The sequence below is a fragment of the Octodon degus genome, unplaced genomic scaffold (assembly GCF_000260255.1).
Source record: "Octodon degus isolate 3935 unplaced genomic scaffold, OctDeg1.0 scaffold00256, whole genome shotgun sequence".
Lineage (NCBI taxonomy): Eukaryota > Metazoa > Chordata > Mammalia > Rodentia > Octodontidae > Octodon > Octodon degus.
Window position 1 is genome coordinate 1119498 of NW_004524832.1, and position 9668 is coordinate 1129165.

Sequence of the window (9668 nt, forward strand, 5' to 3'; positions counted from 1 at the left end):
TCCAAGCCTTTCCTGTCTCTTCCCATAAGCCATTCCAAAAAGCTTGTAATCCACATTGTCAGGTATAGCCACAGCAATGACCCCACTCCTGGTACCAAATTCTGTCTTAGTTACTTTTTACTTGTTGCTGGGACAAATACCCCACACTCAAAATGAAGGAAGGAAAGGTTTATTTAGCTCACAGCTACTGGAGGGTTCAGTCCATATTCTGCTGGCTCCAAGGCAAACAGCAGTTCATGCAGCAGAAAACAATGAAGAGCAGTGAAGATCTGAGCTCCTCCAAAGTGGCACGGCAGCAAAGATCAAGCTCCTCCAAAGTGGGACTTCTCCAGGGAAGTAGGGCAGGACGGCAAGAAACCAGGCAGGGTGGCTTCCTGCCTTTCTCAATTCCTGGGCCCTGCCAACCTGCAGGGCTAGGCCTCCATGCTGAGATCTGCCCGAGCTAATTCAGCCAAGTTGACACAATGTATTAACTAACACAGGGTATTATTGTGAAAGATGTGGTTTCCTTAATTTCTCTCTCAGTGAATTTGTTGTTTGTGCGGAGGATGCTATTGATTTTTGCTCTTCATTCATGTATTTGGTACAGTTTACACTCATAGTGATCCTCCTGTTTTCAGCCTCCCCAGTGCTGAGATTAGAGGCATGAGTCACCACACTTGGACTCGGTCGCCAGCTCAGCATGCCCCATGGGCAGGTCCAGCATGGTGTATGGGACAGGGAATCAAACCCTGTACCCTGTGCTTGCCAAAGCAGATACTTAGTCAGCTGAACTATCTCACTAGCCCTGATTTTTGGGTGTTGACTTTGTACCCTGCTATACTACTGAATTTGGTTGTTAAATGTGCAAGTCTCTTGGTGGAGTTTTTGGGGTCTTCTATGTAGAGTATCATGTCATCTGAAAATAATGAAAATTTCACTTCTTCCTTTCCAATCATTATCCCTTTATTTCTCTCTCTTGTCTAATTGCTCTGGTAATAATTTCCAGAATTGCACTGTATAGGAGTGGAGACAGTGGACATCTTTGTCTTGTTCCTGATTTTAAAGTGAAGACTTTCAATTTTTGTCCATTTAGTATGATATTGGCTGTTTATATTGTTTTCCAGTTGGGGAAGAGTTAGTCCATTTTTATACAAAACATACATACAATTACTCACTTTTTTATTGAGTTGATATTAGTGTCTATTTCCATGGAAATGTAGGAACCATCATCGTCTTCTAGAAATTTATGAGTAAAACATTCAACAGTAGTTTTTAAACAAATATTATGCAAATATTGGAGTTAAATAACAAGAGTTCAAATCCTAATTCTGTCAGTTTTAGCTATGGGGACCTGGATTAGTTTCTTCACTTTAAATGCCTGGGCTTCCTTTTCTATAAGAGAGGATAATAATAGTACTTATACCTCATTTAACTGTTGAAATAAAATAAAATAATTCAGTTCTTAGCACAGAGCCTAGTTACCCTAATATTTAAAAGCTTCATGTATAATAAATTATGATTTTCATTAAGGATGAGAAAAGATAGCTCTGTCCTTTCAAGGAACTTACACTAGACAGCAGAGAAAAGCAAACCAGAAATAAATTTTCAAAGAATGAGTATTAATATGCAAAGACTAAGTGTATTGTTCTCAAACAAAAATGTTCAGAGAATGGAGATTCCTACAGTAATTTCAATGACCTTCTGTTGAATAGGATGCATCACAAAACCAGCAAAGAGTTCAACTACTCTTGGGCTGCCTAAGCTACAATGATGGAGACTTCAGCTAGCAGTCCTGCCCCTTGGTGACCTGGGTTCCTGCCTGAGGAAGAGGGAATGACTGGTCTTCATAGTTTCTTAGAAAAAGTCAGTAGCCTCAAAGTATATAAGAACTTCAGGATTTGCAGCTCTTAATTTGTAGCTGATTTATATGATTTTCAGAAGTGTCTTAGTTAGAAGAATTTGGTTGCCTTTTAAAAAGTAATAAATAACAAGTACCCAAGACAGTGATATGTTAATGTCATTTTTTTTTAATTCCCCAGGGGCTAAAGAAGAGATCCAATATCTTCTTGGTATTTACCACTGTGCTGAACACCTCCATCCTACAGCACCATCACCTCTAAATTTTAACAGCAAGTGACTGAATTACTAAACTTCAAAACGTGACTGTAACTTCCTTTCCCTTTCTCAGTTAAGAGTATGAAACACAACATCACCAAGACACAAGGTGTTAAGTTAGTTGTGATTGGAAAGGCAAGCTGCTTAGAATTCTCCAAGCCCTTATAAGTGACAGACTTTCACAGTCGTTTCCTGCGGTCCCTTCTCCTATGTTAGTTTTTCCCTTTCTTTTGGGTTGGGGGCGGTGAAGGAGTTTGTATATTTGGTTCATCAATATTGTAGTTTTAATTCTCTTTTACAACTTCAAAAAGAAATCATACTTCTAAGGGGTTTTTTGTCCCTAGAGTTACAGAGGCAAATGGTTTTCTCCAACCTGCTTAATTCAAATTGAAACAGGAAACTGTGATGTTGCGTCTAGTAAACCTTCAAAAGCACACTGTTTAAAATAGAGAAATTAAGTGAGCTCATTGCTGCTTTAAAATACCTTAATTTGGGGGTGGGGGGACACCTACCTATCTAGGAGTAAAAGGTTAATTAAAGTCGAGTTGGGTCATCACGTCTTCCTAAGAGCATCAGTTGTTACACCAAATGACTTCTTTCATTGGAAGAAATGAAGGGTCATTCACATATGAAAATGATGTACACCAAAGATGTTAGTTTGCTTACAATGAGAAGTTCCTTTCATGGATGAAGCAAAAGAATAATACGATGTGATCATTCTACTAGTATTGGCATAATAGGATTATTTTGACACCAATAGCTATGTAGATATACACACAGCTAATCACAATTGCACGCAACTGAGTGGCCATGGGGAACATTTGAGAAACACAAAATAGTTATTTCTTTGAGCATCTAACATGACAAATGTACAAGTTTTTGTTATAAATATTAAATCATATTTTAAATGGGTACTTTGAGCAATCACTTCCTGTACTACTGGAATGAAATATACACTGATTTTAATATCAGTGATAATACAGTTGGTTACATACTTCCAAGCCACTCTCCTTGGGTGAAATGAACATTAGTTTTCAAAGACAAAGCTTCTTAAAGAAAATTATTAACACTGTTAATGTCACTAACATAAAAAGCAGGGGCTGGCAGCTTCTGTGCTCTCAGAGCAAAACTAAAGTTCATGTGATTTTTATTAATAGTTTTTAGGTCCTTTTCTTAAGAGAGAAAAAAACAATTAAATGATACAGAACTTCAAAACAAGATGACAGGAAATTAACAATGGTTGTTATATTGTATATTGTTATCTTTGAAGTAGTTGTTCAGATTACCAGATACAGGCATGCAAAATTGATCAAATAATATGAGCACTAATGGTTAATTTCATTGAACTAATAGAAATTAGTAGTACAATTTTCTTAGGTATTGTGTGTATGTGTGCGTGTGTGCGTGTGTGTGTGTGTGTGTGTGTGTGTGTATCCCCTTTCATTTCTCCTTTCCTTCATCCCAGTGATTCTTCCTTTTTGAACAGTTTCTTTCCCTTTCACAAAAATCTATAAAACATTTTGGATCTTATTTGAATCTTTCAGTTTCTAATGCTGTGGAGACAATATGATGTTTACGTTTTTAAAAAAAAAATCGTAACAGGATTATTTTGTTGCAATCATTCGTGGTATTAGTTAAAGATGCATTAAGTAAGAATTGTACTTGTCCCTAAGCCTTACCCTTTTCACTGACAAACCAATATTACTGGTCACACTTCGTGTATAATCAATATCTTAGTTTTTCTCCAATAAATAAATGTATTTGCCTTGGTAAGTCCTAAAAAGGTGATAAGGACAAGTTGAAGATTTTCCCTTTCTGTAGTATTTTCTGGGGCTAGGGGTTTGGCTCAGTGGTAGAATGCTTGCCTAGCAAGCCGGAACCCTTGGGTTTGGTCCTCAGCACCAAAACCAAAAAATAAACCTCTAAAAAAACAGTTCAAAAAACACACTAAAATAAAAATGACCAAAAACAAACAAGGAAACTGTATTTTTTTAGAAATTATTTAATGAATGTGCACCCTGGTCTATACTACGTTTTGGAATCAATCCCTCTATGGTAAGAGCTTCAAAGGGTTATAGAAGTGTCCGAAGGAAGAACATAAGCAGGGCAGTATTGTACCTCTCAATTTTTATTTTAGAAACAAAAGAAATGTGCAAGACACAGCGGTATACACCAGTAATCCCAGAACCCCAGAAGGCTACAGCAGGAGGATCTCAAGTTCAACCCAGCCCAGGGTATTTAGGAGGACCCTGTCTCAAAAAACATTTTTTTTAAGGACTAGGGTATAGCTCAGTGCAAAGGTCCTGGGTTCAATTCTCAGTTTCTACCCACTCCCACAAAATTAAAGAAACTAGGAGACAAATAAAGAGTATAAAGGGCTGAGGCTAGGGTTCGTTGGCAAAATCTTTACTTAGAATGCTCACTTAAGGCCCTGGGCTCCATCTTTAGTGTCACAACACACACACACACACAAACACACACGAGGGTGTTAAAGCACTTCTTAGAAATGATCACCTGGATTATATGTGCTTTTTGTTTTTGTCTTGATACTTTTCAAAATCCTCAATCTTCGAATAAACACCTTACTGGAGGAGGGTAGTATGTGCAATTGTGCCCAGTGTCTTCTGCTGATCTATGACATCTCTTTTTTTGTTTTATTTTCAGACAGGGTCCTGCTAAATCACTAAGTTGCACAGGCAGCGAAGGGGTTGCAGCTTCTGGTTGCCCAGCTGTTCATGGAGAGCAAGAGCTTTTCTCCTGAACACACACACACACACACACACACACACACACCAGGCACAGCACTGACCATGCACGCTCCGGGAACTCAGTAAGACTCAAAAAGAACTGTTGTAGGCTTCTTCACCTCTGTACACCCCTGCACTTAAAACACTCATCTTGAGGGTGTCCAACACGCTTAGAAAAGCCGCTCTGGTTTTAAACAATAGATAAATGTCCTACGGAAGCAACTTTCCTGTGTTCATCATCTCTCCAAAGCAGATGAGTAAGGTGACATTTTCATGTTTCTAGTTAGAAGTGGCTTGGAACAAAAAGCCACCAGATTCTGGTTAGAGTCATGCACACACTAAAAATAAGTTGCTTGGGGAGCTCAGAACTGACCCAGTCTTTACGAGTTAATGAGAGTGCTGCCTACACATTTCAACTGATGAATGCAGATGCACTAAAAAGGAGATGATTTCGTTTTTCCAAGGAGGGCACATCATTGCCCCAAGGACAAGTACTTCACCATCTTTCTGCCTGTTGCTTTGGTCAGTGTATACACAGTAGATACAGTGCTTCTTAACTGCTGAAGATTGAGGGAATCAATCTGTCAGCACTAACAGACACTGACGTCACAGAGTGGACACAGGACGTTGCACAGACAATGGCCTACAAAATATTATTTAGTCAGAGGATTGATACCTTGTAACTATCAAAATTACGATGAAAAGCACGAATACACCACATTCCACAAGTTTGACACCTAAGACTGTTTCTTAAGAATGATGTGGGGCTGGTGAGATAGCTCAGTGGTCTAAAGCGCCTACTTAGAACATGCTTAGCAAAGCACAGGGACCACGGTTCAATCCCCCAGCACCACATGCCAGCCAGCCCCGCCCCCTGGTAGGCTGAGCTGGCCACACACACACACACACACACACACACACACACACACACATAAATAAATAAAATTAAAAAAAAAAAAAGAATGATGTGTCTGCTTGATCAAATGTGTCGGCAAACTAAAACTTATTAAGCTGTGTGTATTTTAACAAACATGTGAATTCTAACATTGACTGTATCTTAAATTATCTTGAATTAATGTCAACAGGTTAAGAGATTGTTTATTTCCTATAACAGACAGATACAATGAATGTACTCCAAATCAAAATGCTTAGTTTTCAGAGGGCAGTTGCTCCACGAGCACTTTCTTGGTTACTTCAGTGTTTTAATACTATTTTTTTCTCCTGGTTTTTAAAAGTTTTGCGCTGTCATATATGTGACCCAGGTACTCTATGCCACTTGCTTGGGCTGACAGTTATTGTATCCATAAAACCACTGCACGGTGTCTAAATCAGAAGCTGAATATGTTCTTCTACCTTTTATCGGCTCCAAAAAATGCAGAGCAAACATTATCTATTGTTAATTACCTGTAAAGTAGGGCTTTAGCCACTTCCCCCGCTTCTAAGAGCCCTGAAGTGAAACCTGAAAGAAGTCACCCATTGTTCTCAACTGTGCAAGGACCAGGAGCAAACAGGGCTCAAATTGCAGCTCTGAAAGGCCACAGGAAATTGGCATGCCACTAATCTGCACTCAACTATTCAGAGAAACAAAGCCTGCATTCCTGCTAGAAAACTCACCCACAGAAACCCCAGGCAGATCTGTTCAGTAAGGACCCCAGAATAAATCTGCAGAAATACAAATTTTTAATTAGAGTGCCCTGAGACCTGGCTCTAGTACGCAGGACTGAGAATCACATGCATCGCTTAGATTTTCTACTCAGGCTCCATAATTTTCCTCAAAATGAGACTACGTAATTAGAATCTTCCTGCTTAATAATTTGAGCAGGGGGTGGGGTTGGAGGGAACAGTTTAATATGAGGTCAGCTGTTCACTACAGACAGCCTAAGTGAGTTACAGCACTAAAACAATAAAAAACAGAATATACATTGCCTATAAACAACAGTCTTTCTAAACCATATGAACAAAATGCAATTTAAAAATTGGCCAGATTCTCTTTCACACAAACAGCACATTTCAGTTAAAACTCTGTAAAATTCAAGTATGAAAATAAAGACTGTTTTCTCAACTGGATCTTCCATCACAGCAAGTCTTGGGCAGCCGGCTGATGCCTGGTCAACTGCTATGACTTGCACTTCTCCTAAATTTGGTATAGGGAGCATGAACCGAGCAGGATGAACTCACAGAATCAAGGAGGTGTGGTTCTAGTCCTGATTTTAACAATCAGTGTGAAAATCCCATTTCTTCCCCCTGTCAAACTTCCTTACCTATAAAACTGATTTGGCAGCTGAGTGATACATAAATATAATAGGCAGACAGACAATGCTGGGCCCTCCAAGGAGCTGGTATGGAAGATGAGATACCTTGCAGCTGTGGGAGAGACAGCCACCTCTGCTGTGGGCCAGGCCTCAAGATAAAAGATGACACAAATGCACCCACATACCTCCCTAGGCATGGACATCGGAGATTGATATTCTAAATAGATATCAATCATCTTGAAGAAGCCAGGAAGAGCCACTAACATAACCCCCTAGAGGAAAAGCCCTTATTCTATATTCATGCCCACTTGCTACATGACTCGCTTCCCCATTTGGTCCCAATTTAACTGATTTTGTCTGAGCAATTATACTTGTAATCTTTTCAGTTGACCATAGTTTTGTCCTACCCCATACCCACCTTATGATTTCTCATGTTTTTCCACCATGAACCCACCTCACCTTGTGGTTTTGCTCTATAAAATTCCCTGGAAAAGACAGGGTCCTCGGCAACCCACTCGTCCCCCTTCTGTCTCTCTTGACAGAAGCTTTCTTTCCCTCAATAAATATGTTCTGCCTTTGACTTCTGTTGTTCCTAAAATTCACTCTTTGATTTTTTAGAAAACACAAACTTGTCCAAGATATCTAGCAGGTTGGGCATTTCTTTCCCTTATATCAAAACTACGCTAATAATTTAGCCCTTTGTATAAGTGTGTTGAAATGCCAACATTTTATAAGAACTTAAAGAAAATGTCATGTTTAGTACAATAGTTGCTCCTTTTTCTAGGGGAATACATCCCAAGATACTCAGTGGTTGTCTGACAAGGAGGACCACAGACAAGAGGGGAGATGTTTGCTAGCAGCAGTGTTTTGGGCTGGGGAGATAGCTTGGCAGTCATAGTGCCTGCCTGGCAACCTTGAGGTCCTAAGTTTGATCCCTGGTACCTCATACTGTGCTGGTCGGAGCTGTGGCACATGTCTGTAATCCCAGCACTGGGGAGGTTGAAACTAGAGAATCAGTAGGAGTCTGAGCTGTGTAGGGAGACTCTGTGCCAAATTTAGAAAAAAAAACAAAAAATAGTGTTTTGATTTGACTAATGTAAGTTACACAACAATATTAGAAATCATTACAAACACATAGTATATTTGAAAAAGGGTTTCATAGCTATGTCAGGTTTTGCAAGAGTAACTATATTTTAGCAGGTTCTGGCCTTTTCCAAGATTCCTCCTTAACTCAGTGTCAATTATAAGAATATTTCAGACTCTTTAACAGGACAGACCATGTGGTTTTGTTAGGAATAGCTAAGACTAGATTAGTAAAATGAGGGAGTAGGTAATCCCAGGCACTTCCATATGAGGCCTACCTACTTAGGATATTACAGAGAAAATATCTTGCTACATTCAATAAAGGGCAAGGCAATAGCATGTCTTCAAAAGAGTTCTCTCCAAATGTTGACCACCACAACTATTTTTCTTGGTCTACTGTAAGGGCTTTATACCACTGAGCTATATCCACAGTTGTTTGTTTGTTTAATTTTAAGACAGGCTCTCTCTAAATTGCCCAGGTTAGACTTGAACTTGCTACCCTCTTGCCTCAGCCCACTGAGCAGCTATGATCTCAAACATGTGCCACAGTGCCCAGCTCCCAAAAGTCTTAAAACTTTCTTCCTCTGGAAATGTTTACACAGTCAATGACAATACCAAAATTCTTTGCAGCAAATAGCTACCTAGTTTTCTAAAGAATTCTATTTAATGTTTGCAAGACTAAAATCACTTTAAGCAGGGTACACATTATATAAGAATACAATATTTTTTTTTTAATAAGTACATGACCCTCTGGCCAGAAAAACAGGAGCCAAATACAGGCTTCTATGATTCAATTGTAAAATTTGGGAAAATACATCAACGAATCTTTATTAAGTGCCTACTGTGGGCAAGTAACTTGTTGGTACTATTAAACCTGCAACATAATTCTTGTCTCGAAGAATTATAATATAGAACAGAGGACAAGACATAAACAATAAAAAAATCAACATTAAAAGAAATGAGCAGTTTACACAATGCTGTTGCTAAAGAATTTCCTGGAGAAATTGCTTGAGTGAAATCAATCAGAGAAATGGGGCTTAAACTGAGCTATAAAAGAATAGGATTTAAAAAGGCAAGGCAAGTTTCAGAAGCCTGGATTTGAAGGTGGGTTTCAGGAATGGGGGTGAATCAGTTCCACAGGATAGAAGATTTATGTTTCAGAAAAGTAGGAGAGAAGGGTGAAAGGGCAGGCTGGAGTCTGAAAGCACAGCCACAAATACCTGGTGCATAAATTTTAATTTAATCCTGTACTTAATGTAAAGAGTTTCTACAGGAAGAGAAGAGAGGGCAAGCAGGAAAGAGCAAATGTGGGGCTTCAAAAAGACATACAGTCTGATGAACTGGAAAAGATTAATTTTTAATACGGTTATTTGTTATGCAGTCATGCCGTATGCCAGTAACATCATATGATAAATGACACAAATGTTTCCAAGTGTAAATCATCTTATTCCAACTAGGCAGCCACTAGCAGACACATATTTTCCATTGG